The sequence below is a fragment of the Rana temporaria genome, chromosome 6 (genome assembly GCF_905171775.1).
Source record: "Rana temporaria chromosome 6, aRanTem1.1, whole genome shotgun sequence".
NCBI lineage: Eukaryota > Metazoa > Chordata > Amphibia > Anura > Ranidae > Rana > Rana temporaria.
In genome coordinates this window covers 31,196,005-31,207,416 of record NC_053494.1, presented here as the reverse complement: position 1 = coordinate 31,207,416, position 11,412 = coordinate 31,196,005, and the positions used below count along the sequence as shown (strand labels likewise).

General features: G+C 43.2%; 1 protein-coding gene across 1 annotated transcript in view; it reads left to right on the top strand.

The window, feature by feature from the left end:
- The first annotated feature begins 6,858 nt into the window (after positions 1–6,858).
- LOC120943343 (deoxyribonuclease-1-like) overlaps positions 6,859–11,412 on the top strand; it is a 38,091-nt gene continuing 33,537 nt past the window's right edge. The window contains exon 1 of the mRNA XM_040356584.1: positions 6,859–6,960. The gene's annotated coding sequence lies outside the window, so the exon portion shown is untranslated. The remainder of the gene's footprint in view (positions 6,961–11,412) is intronic.

Genomic DNA, 11,412 nt, shown 5'->3' with positions numbered 1-11,412 from the left:
AAACATTACGCACGGCGTGTCCGCGGTGTCGCCGCGTCGATGACGCGGTGTCGCCGCGACAATGACGCGGCGACGTGGGCGGGCCGCCTTAAATATGCTTCCACGCATGCGTCGAAGTCATTCGACGCATGCGAGGGATGCGGGCGGCAGGACATGTACGGTAGGTCTGTACAGACGACCGTACATGTCCGGGCGGACAGGTTTCCAGCGGACTGTTTTAAAACAAGTCCGGGAAACAGTTGTCCGCTGGAAACCTGTCCGATCCGTCCCAAAATGGTCCGCTCGGGCCAACACACGGCCAAACATGTCTGCTGAAACTGGTCTGCGGACCAGTTTCAGCAGACATGTTTGGTCGTGAGTACGGGGCCTAAGATACGTTGAATCACTGCCTACGACGTGAACGTAACCTACGCCTAGCCCTATTCACGTACTACGTAAACGACGTAAAATACGACGGCTGTGTTCCCTGGTCCATACCTTTGCATGTCTTGCGCCTCCTATATGGGGAATAACTTTACGCCGGACGTACGACTTACGCAAAACGCGTATATTATGCGCCGGGCACAAGTACGTTCGCGAATCGACGTATCTCCCTCATTTACATATTCAAATCGGAAATCAATGGGAGCGCCCCTTGCGGCCACCGTAAATATGCGCCTAAGATACAACGGCGTAGGAAAGTTACGTCGGTCGGATGAAGCCTATTTTCAGGCGTATCTAGTTCTGTGGGCACGGCGCACAGATACAACGGCGCATATTTACACTTACGCGGCGTATCTCGAGATACGTCGGCGTGAGTGCTTCGTGAATCCGGGCCAATGGGTACAAGTTGCCTAGAAGTCGCTTGAAGTAGTACAAGAACCCTTTCTGAAGTCGGAGCAACTTCAGTAGTGTGCATTAAGACGGATCTCATTCACTTCCATGTAATTTGTCATGTCGTGCGACTTGGTGCGACACCAGTCGCCCCCCAGGTCGCAGTAGTGTGAACCGGCTCTAACTGATTTGTTTATCTTCAACAATTCACATTTTTCTTTCTTTAAGAACTTATCTACCATTTAAACACCAGCCTGTAATACTCTTTTAATACATGCCATTTTTCAGTGTTGCGATAGTTTGAGTGGCAATTACTCTGTCATGCAACACTGTACTAAAATTAACTTTATGGATTTTTTTTGTCAGATAAAGCTATTTTTTGATGGTATTTATTAACTATTTGGGGTTTTATTTTTTTATAAAGAAAAAAAAGAGCAAAAAATAAATAGTTTTTCTTACATTTGCCTTCATATTTACCTTAAAAAACACTCTCACAATCATTGGTGGTTTGTGGAGCTTTAAAAAAAAATACAAAAATCATTAATAGGCAGTGGGCCGGTAGAAACCCCACCATAAGAAAAACTATCCTGCAATTATTGGTGGTCAAGGTCGCTTGAGCCCCTTCCTCCCCAATCCCCTGTGCCTCTGATCACCAATGATTGTGAAATCACTTTTGTTTAGCAATCCCACAATCATTGGTGGTCAGTTTCACTTTAAAACATTCCTACCCGCCCCCTTCACCTTCGATTGCTTCCTGCATTTTTTTTGCCCCCCTGCTTCCCCTTCCTCTGTTGTGAATGGACTGAATGTTTATAAACAATGGTTCACAGCAATCACAAGGTACAGAGCCACTCTAAATTGCTCTGTACATTGTGACAGTGATCTGAGCTGCCCAATGGTTAAAACCCAACTGAAATTTTATTTTACAAAGTCAAAGGGCCAAATCACACTTTTGCGTTGTGGGTCCAAACAAAAGTAAAAGGGCCTTAAAAGGTTGCTTTCTTTATAAAGCAGTCAAGAGATCTAGTTCTACAATGAAGTGGGTCACCCCTTGGGGGGACCAGAAACAGGATTGCTAATGAACTACAAGTTGATGGAAACTTACATACAATAAGTGAAAATGTATGAGACACTAGAGCACAGCCTCAAAGATACAGCCCTAATGCCCCGACGGAATTCCTCTCAAGCCTGCCTTGCATACACACGGTTATACAAAAGTTCGGTGAACTTTTGACTGCCAAGAACGCGGTGACATACAACACTACGACAAGCCAAGAATATTAAGTTCAATGCTTCTGAGCATGCGTCGACTTGATTCTGAGCATGCACGTTTTTTTTTCCTGTCTGAAAAGCATACAGACGAACTGTTTTCCCGCTAGGATTTTTTCCAGTAGAGAAGATATCCAGATGTCTGTGTCCCTCCCTCATGTCACACCATTGGTTCTCCTTCTGACTCCCTACATCTCTACTGAGTCCTGTAGTGGAGGTTGTAACCAAAGCAATTGACGCTCCTAGAAGTGCTGAATGCCGTAATGTTGTATGAATGCTGCAAAGCGGGCACCAAGGGAAAGTAGGAGACATGTCCTGCCGGAAAATAAAATAAAAAACCTCTTCTATTACCTGAATCTTTTATCTGAATTTTTTTTTAACTTCTTCCAACCATATACTGTATGCAACGGCAAGAAGGTTCTCCAAAACATTGTGATAACACTGGTGCGTGGCTTATCGCTGTTTTATGCCCCCCCCCCCCCCGAGCCCCGAATCTCTGTGGGCACGATCCCGCGTCCCACTCTCTGCTTCTCGGCTCTTCATTGAATAGATTGATAGCAGCGCAGCCATTGGCTCCCATCAGTGCCGGTTGGTGGGGCCGAGTCATACACTCTGCGTCCATGGATCAACTGTTCAACTGGATCAACTGTTTTTTTTGTACTTCTTGAACAGATATAACACAACATGTTCAGCCCTGGTTCACACTGACTGCAGGAATGAAATTTCATTCCCGCATGTCAGTCCCGACTTCGGGGGCGATATAAGAGACATCTGTGCGATGTCAATGGAAATCGGACCCTGAAATTGGCGAAAGTAGTACAGAAACTACTTTGGCGCCGCACAGATGCCATTGCTGGCAATTGCCGCCGATTTGGCATACAATTTGACACATCAAATTGCATGCCAAATCGCATCAATGTGAACCAGAGCTTAATTTTATATTTAACAGACCAAAGGGGATCAAATAATAGTTGATTGAATGGGTTTACAGAGGCACGGGTTTGCAATATGCTGGTGCTTCCTCGTTTCTGCTTAGTAGATTGCATAGTGCGCCGGTCCTTCCTTACAGAATATTTTTGAAATACAAATATCATATGAATCGGCAGTGTCCCTGTACGCCCAGTGAGGTGTGTTTTACGGTTGTTAGAGATGGGCTTGTTGACTGATAAATGTTTACACATCCTTTTTTTTACAACAGTCATATATTTTACAAGTTACATTAGAGCCCATAGTCATTCTTCATCAATCTTTCAACCCTTGGCTATAATTCTAGCTTGTTACTGCAACTAAACCTTTCATGGGAGTAACTTGCCATTGCTGCGATCTCATTCTGCAGATACTAGTTGACTGGTTCTCATACCAATCCTCCTGATTCAATACCTATTTGCCCATTCATCTTTGTAAAAACACTCCAAATCTGTCAGATTGCGATGACATCTCCTGTGCACAGCCCTCTTCAGTTCACCCCACAGTTTTTCAATTGGATTCAGGTCTGGGCTCTGGCTGGGCCATTCCAAAACTTTAATCTTCTTCTGGTGAAGCCATTCCTTTGTTGATTTGGATATATGCTTTGGGTCGTTGTCATGCTGAAAGATGAAGGTCCTCTTTATGTTCAGCTTTCTAGCAGAAGCCTGAAGGTTTTGTGCCAATATTGACTGGTATTCGGAACTGTTCGTAATTCTCTCTACCTTGACTAAGGCCCCTGTTCCAGCTGAAGAAAAACAACCCCAAAGCATGATGCTGCCACCACCATGCTTCACGGTGGGTATGGTGTTCTTTTGGTGATGTGCAGTGTTGTTTTTGCTCCAAACTAGGGTTGCCAACTCATCCCTTTAAAACAGAACACATATTAATTACACAGGTTCTGAGGCTAATTTAATGCAAATAAGGCACCAAGTGAGTTTAATTACCTCCTTAATCAGCCACAGAACCTGTGTAATTAATATGTGTTCTGTTTTAAAGGGATGAGTTGGCAACCCTACTCCAAACCTATCTTTCGGAATTATGGCCAAAAAGTTAAACCTTGGTTTCATCAGACCATAGCACATTTTCCCACATGCTTTTAGGAGACTTCAGATGTGTTTTTGCAAAATCGAGCCGGGCTTGGATGTTTTCCTTTATAAGAAAAGGCTTCCGCCTTGCCACTCTACCACAAAGCCCAGACATATGAAGAATACGGGAGATTTTTGGCACATGTACCACACAGCCAGTACTTGCCAGATATTCCTGTAGTTCCTTTAATGTTGCTGTAGTCCTCTTGGCAGCCTCCCTATCCGGTTTTCTACTTGTCTTTTCATCAATTTTGGAGAGATGTCCAGTTCTTGGTAATGTCACTGTTGTGCCATATTTTCTCCACTTGATGATGACTGTCTTCACTGTGTTCTATGGTATATCTAATGCCTTGGAAATTCTTTTGTACCCTTCTCCTGACTGATACCTTTTAACAATGAGATCCCTCTGATGCTTTGGAAGCTCTCTGCGGACCATGGCTTTTGCTGTAGGATGCAACTAAGAAAATGTCTGGAAAGACCTACTAGAACAGCTGAACTTTATTTGGGATTAATCAGAGGCACTTAAAATGATGACAGGTGTGTACTGACTCCTATTTAACATGAGTTTAAATGTGATTGCTTGAGGCTGGGTTCACACTTGTCCGACAAACGGTCCTACATTGGGAGCTCATGTAGCATGACGTGCGAAAATCAATGTTTCCCTATGAGAGCTGTCTTAACTGGTCCTACACAAGTCGGTCCGACTTTGAAAATGCTACCTGTACTACTTTGGTCCTACATTGATCCTACTTCAGCCCATTGAATATCATTGAAGTCGGACCAAAGTAGGAGCCTTGTCCTAACCATCCGACTTTTGAAATCTGACATGTGATTACAGCAGCAGTAAAAGGAATTTATCTCACTCTGGGATTGTTTTGATTGGTCAAAGAACAAGTCAGACTATCACAAAGTCGGATCAAAGTAGTATCCTGTTCATGAAAGTAGGATGGATGTAGGACCAATGTAGGATCAATGTAGGACCGATGTAGCAGCGCAAAGTAGGATGAAAGCCTTAGGCTGGGTTCACACTAGTCCGACAAACGGTCCTACATTAGGAGCTCATGTCGCATGACGTGTGAAAATCAATGTTTCCCTATGAGAGCCATCTTAACTGGTCCAACACAAGTCGGTCCGACTTTGAAAATGCTCCCTGTACTACGACATTAATCCTACTTCAGCCCTGTTCATGAAAGTCGGATGGATGTAGGACCAATGTAGGATCAATGTAGGACCAATGTAGCACCGATGTCGCAGAGCAAAGTAGGATGTAGTCGTACTGCTGTCATGTAGTATAGTGTGAACCCAGCCTAATTCTGAACACGGCTACAACCCCAGATATAAGAGTGTGTGCATACTTATGCAACCGCATTATTTTAGTTTTTTACTTTTACATCCCCCCTCCAAAAGATTTCAGTTTGTTTTTCAATTGAGTTGTACAGTTTATCAGTCACATTAAAGGTGGAAAAAGTTTTGAAATTATTTATCTGTCTCATTTTTTTTGCATCACAGAAACTTGACATTTTAACAGGTGTGGGTAGACTTTTTATATCCATTGTATACTTGCAAAAGAGGCCAGCCTGAAGTCATCTAGCAGGGTTTAATTTTCTGGCCTAGTTCCACTTTATGCCCTCATTCATCTTGAATGCGACTTTGAAATTGTGCGACTTCATCTGAAATCGGACAATTTCAAAGTCGCATGTCAGCATGACCTTAGGTGTGAGTTTGAAGATATCTGAGCTGCTTCATACATAGATGTCTATGCAAGTTGCACCCGAAATTGCCAAAAGCAGTGCAGAAAGTCGCTCCAATGTTAACAAGGGCTAAAGGATATGTATACTAAAGTATAATTATCCTACAAAGTAATAAATCTAATATAATCCTGTGTATAGGGAAGTGCAGTAATGTAACACTGACCCATATACGTGTCTGTATTTAGATGAATTGTAATATCTGCATTGATAAGTGTGTAGTTCATGCAATCTTATCAATTCTTACCTGTACTGGACTTTGTCAGACATTGATAATTCACATTATTGATCAGTGCACTAGGGAGTTGTTGTCGGCATTCTCTCTGCGAGTGGCCTATCTTTCTCCCAATGTGAACAGACTCGTGCCGCAGAGGTACAGAAGACTTAAGTGAAGTGAACCCAAGGAGTCAGTGCTAGGTGCATGGCGTAACCCAATACCGTTATTGGGAGTGTGGTAGTGAAAAAAGACCAAGAGAAAAAAAAAAGGTAAATAAAGCAGACGTAGAAGGAGAAGAGGGTCAACCAAAGCCTCGTTAGGGGACAGAAAAGGATTGAATCCATGGGTCCCAGGTTTCATCAAATTTCCACGTGTTTTTATTAAGGATGCTGGTAAGTTTGTCAATAAGCATGATCCAGTTTAACTGATTTTTAATGCAGTCGAGTGGCACCACCAGTCGCTTCCAGTGTTTAGCAACAGTGATCCTCGCTGCCAGGTGCATATCGAGAAATACAACTTTGTTGATTTTTTTGGACCCTCAGTAGACCAAATAGGAGTTTATATAACACTTTAATATGTAAAAGCTTAGATGAGATTTTAGCCATTAAATTTAGATCTTTATTGGTCTATCCCTATTTTAGAAAAGCATTTAGAGCTGTACAGTACAGGTGTGATGTACAGGAGATAAAGTCATTCTGGGAGGAGCAGCATTGCTGAAGGTTAGATCACCTGCCGTCATGTGGGAGGACCTGTTGTATTTAACCTGCTGTCAAGGAATTCCTACTATACCTATAGGAAAGTTATCAGCTGGCTAACACAAAAGAGGAACAGCCCAGGTACCAGGCTCAGCTGTCACCAAGCAGTGAGTATACAGAGCCTACTGGCTTAAATATTATTATCATGGATTTTACTGATGCTTTCCATCTGTCTTTATTATATATGTATTAATGCAAAGGACCAAAGTTTATCTTTATAATCTTAAAAATGAATTTGAGGATAATTGATTACACATAATGACCAACGAAAACAATTTAGAACATTTGCTGTTGATCTCGTTGACAACTATCTACTTTTATCTATTAAATGTTCATGTAGACACAGCATTACATTGTGTCTGAAGTTCCCATACAATAAGAAAAACTGGTAAATTTCCAATTGGGTACAAAAAAAGGCAAAATATTAATTTACAAAGAAGATCGTTTTGATGCCCTCACTTTAATGATTATCACCATTGTCAGAAAAAGGGAGTGATACCCTTTAAGCAGTATTGTCTTTATATATATATATATATATATATATATATATATATATATATATATATATATATATTTAGAGATCTTTCTAATAGGCTAAATTAAAACCAAAATACTGTATTTTTTTTAAATTAGTTAAGATGCTCAGAGGATAATAAAAAATAATAAACAACTTAATTAAACATGTAAAATTTTGCATTTGGTCTGTGTTGAGAAATCAGGCACATCTCCAGGGATAGAAATTTCAAGGGATTGTCCCCGGAAATCCGGGACAGCTGGTCGTTATATATGTGTACTTTGGCTTGGTGCCTGCTGCATGACAAATATTTTTAATGGTTATTTTATTTTCACTGTCATACCCTCTATTATTACCAGTAATAACCATAGGTGTGCACAGCCTATTGTATTAGGGTGTGCACCCCAAAGCTCAACACACATTTGCGTGTATACAGTATATACTGACGGAGTCAGCAGAGCAATGGTCAGTGTCAGTAGAGCAGAGACTGTTGTCGGTAGGGCAGTGGGCAGTGTCAGTCGTATTTATTTTTATTATTTTATGTTTTTATTCTTTTTTTACAATATGATTTTGTGGGAGCCCCATTAGGTGGCTTTGGTGAAATATCAGGGGGAATTTGCACCACACTGGGTGATTAGGGTGTGCCAAGGCACACCTGGCACACCCTGTGCGCACGCCTATGATAATAAAAATGTTGCTGCTGTAGTTAAAATTAAACTAAATTCAAAGATTTTTCGTTTTGGATATAATACAGAAGATCACTTTGGCCAGGTTTTTATTGCTGATTGTTGTGTCCCCATTAAAGATATGTCCCTTTTTCTTCCTATGCCTAGAATTCCATTATATAAAATGAGGGTGGGGGTGTCAACAGGGCAGGAGACAAAATTGAAAAAGCTGTAGGGAACACTCAACTCCACATAGAAGTGTCTAACCTCAAAATAAAATGGTGAACAAATTGGTCTAGGTCATAGTTGCTGTATTTACTGTATATGTGGGAATATATAGTCAATGGGGCAGATCCACAAAAAAAGTACGCCGGCGTACTTTCAAATTTCCCGCGTCGTATCATTGTTTTGAATCCTCAAAACAAGATACAACGGCATCTGGGTTAGATCCGACAGGCGTACGTCTTTGTACGCCTTCGGATCTTAGATGCAATTCTTCGGCGTCCGCTGGGTGGCGTTCCCGTCGTATTCCGCGTCGAGTATGCAAATTAGCTATTTCCGACGATCCACGAACATACGAGCGGCCGTCGCATTCTTTTACGTCGTTTCCGTTCAGCTTTTTTCGGCGTATAGTTAAAGCTGCTATTTGGTGGCGTACGCAATGTTAAGTATGGCCGTCGTTCCCGCGTCGAATTTGAAAATATTTTAATTTGTTTGCGTAAGTCGTCCGTGAATGGGGCTGGACGTAATTTACGTCCACGTCAAAACAATGACATCCTTGCGACGTCATTCAGCGCAATGCACAGTGGGAAATTTAGGGTCGGGGCATGCGCAGTTCGTTAGGCGCGGGGACGCGCTTCATTTAAATGAAACACGCCTCCTACTCGCTTATTTGAATTACACGCCGTTACGCCGCGAGAGATACACTACGCCGCCGTACCTTACAGCGCAAATTCTTTGTGGATTCAAAGCTTGGAAAAGTAGGTTACAGCGGCGTAGCGTATCTCACATACGCTGCGCCCATGCAATTGTACGAGGATCTGCCCCAATGCGTTTTGGAGCAATAATAGTGTCCCCTTTATCACAGCTGTTTGCATAGTGAAGGGTCACAACTGTGCCTCATTTGGAGGACTGTCCCTAGTTTGGAACTTTGTCAATCTCTTCTCTCATTTCTGATATAATGCACTGTATAGTGATGGGCAAATGAGCCCAGTTTTGATTTGCTAAGCGTTTGGTGAATCTTGTTGGATAGTTGGCAAACCCAAACTTAGAGGCGAATCCTATTGAAGTCTATGGGGGTGAATTTTGATGTTAAATTCTGGCCATTTTGTTTTACATTCTTTATTTATATATAGCATTGATATAATTAAAAATTTGCATCAAATAATAGGGGTCATATACCTCAAAACAAATTGCCAATTTAATCAACTGCTTATGGCAGGAGTATTTTGCAATTTATAAACAAACTAATAAGAAAATCAACCTCTTGGTGACGGCACCCGTGACATAGTTTGTTCAGAATACAGATATTACAATTGTTACTATTGAGGTAAAGAAGGGTGAAGAGAAAGAGAGAGGATCAATAGGAATTCACTTGGGTAAACCTCCTTGGAGTAATTAATGTGAAGAAAATAATTTAAGTGCATTGATATGAAATTAGATGATGGGAAGGAGGACCTGGGGTTATTCACCAGACAGGGGTGGCTGGATTACCCCCTTTATAGTATAGGGGCCATTGGAAAGGGCAGAGAGCTGTTGGAAGTGAGAAATATTTTGGCCAGGTGGGTACACGACTACCAGTGGCAGTGCGTCCATAAGGGCACACGGCGCCGCCCCGTCTCTCCAGCCACCCCCCTCTATGACCAATGGATAGGTTCATGCATAGCAGTGGCGGCATTCGATTGGCACAGTGGCAGGATTTGATGGGCACAGTGGCTGCGTTTGAGGGGCACAGTGGCTGAGTTTGTTGAGCACAGTGTTGGCATTTGATGGGCACAGTGGCGGCATTTGATGGGCACAGTGGCTGCAATTGATGGGCACAGTGGCTGTGTTTGATGGCACAGTGGCTGCAATTGATGGGCACAGTGGCTGTGTTTGATGGCACAGTGGCTGCGTTTTATGGGCACAGTGGCTGCATTTGATGGGCACAGTGGCTGCGTTTGATGGCACAGTGGCTGCCTTTGATGGGCACAGTAGCTGCGTTTGATGGGCATAGTGGCTGCGTTTGATGGCACCATGGCTGCCTTTGATGGGCACAGTAGCTGCGTTTGATGGGCACAGTGGCTGCGTTTGATGGCACAGTGGCTGCGTTTGATGGACACAGTGGCTGCGTTTGATGGGCACAGTGGCTGCTATTGATGAGCACAGTGGCTGCGTTTGATGCGCACAGTGGCGGCGTTTGATGGGCACAGTGTCGGCGTTTGATGGGCACAGTGGCTGCAATGGATGGGCACAGTGGCTGCTATATTGATGGGCACAGTGGCTGCGTTTATTGGGCACAGTGGCTCCGTTTGATGGCACAGTGGCGGCGTTTGATGGGCACAGTGGCTGCAATTGATGGGCACTGTGGCTGCAATTGATGGGCACAGTGGCTGCGTTTGATAAGCACAGTGGCTGCGTTTGATGGGCACAGTGGCTGCGTTTGATGGGCACAGTGGCTGCGTTTGATAGGCACAGTGGCGGCTTTTGATGGGCACAGTGGCTGCAATTGATGGGAACAGTGACTGCATTTGATGGGCACAGAGGCTGCGTTTGATGGACACAGTGGCAGCGTTTGATGGACACAGTGGCAGCGTTTGATGGGCACAGTGGCGGCGTTCGATGGGCACAGTGGCAGCTTTCGATGGGCACAGTGGCTGCGTTTAAACAGTGGCTGCGTTTGATGGCACAGTGGCTGTGTTTGAACAGTGGCTACGTTTGATGGACACAGTGGCTACGTTTGATGGCACAGTGGCTGCATTTGATGGAACAGTGGCTGCGTTTGATGAACACAGTGAGGCTGCAATTGATGGGGTTTTTTTCTGAATTTTTCAGTTTGTTTGCCCCCCCCTAAAAATTTTGAGCACCAGCCGGAACTGACGACTACACAAGCAGAAGGATGAGTTAGTAGAAATCTTGGTGGTCGTAGGTCTAGTGTGGCATTTCATGTAGCTGTTCACTCAATATTGAAGGCAGAAAACTCCTGGTAGGGATTAACATGGGCTAATCCCAAAAGCAGTTGTTTATATTCTCTGTAAAGATGTACAATTCTGGATATTTTTTATAGATAATAGGCAAACTACTGTCCAAAAAATGGGAAATTGGGTGCTGCCATAGGGGACATCACATGTCTCAATGCATGTACAAATCAATTGAAAAAAAAAACTACTTAAAGCGGGGAA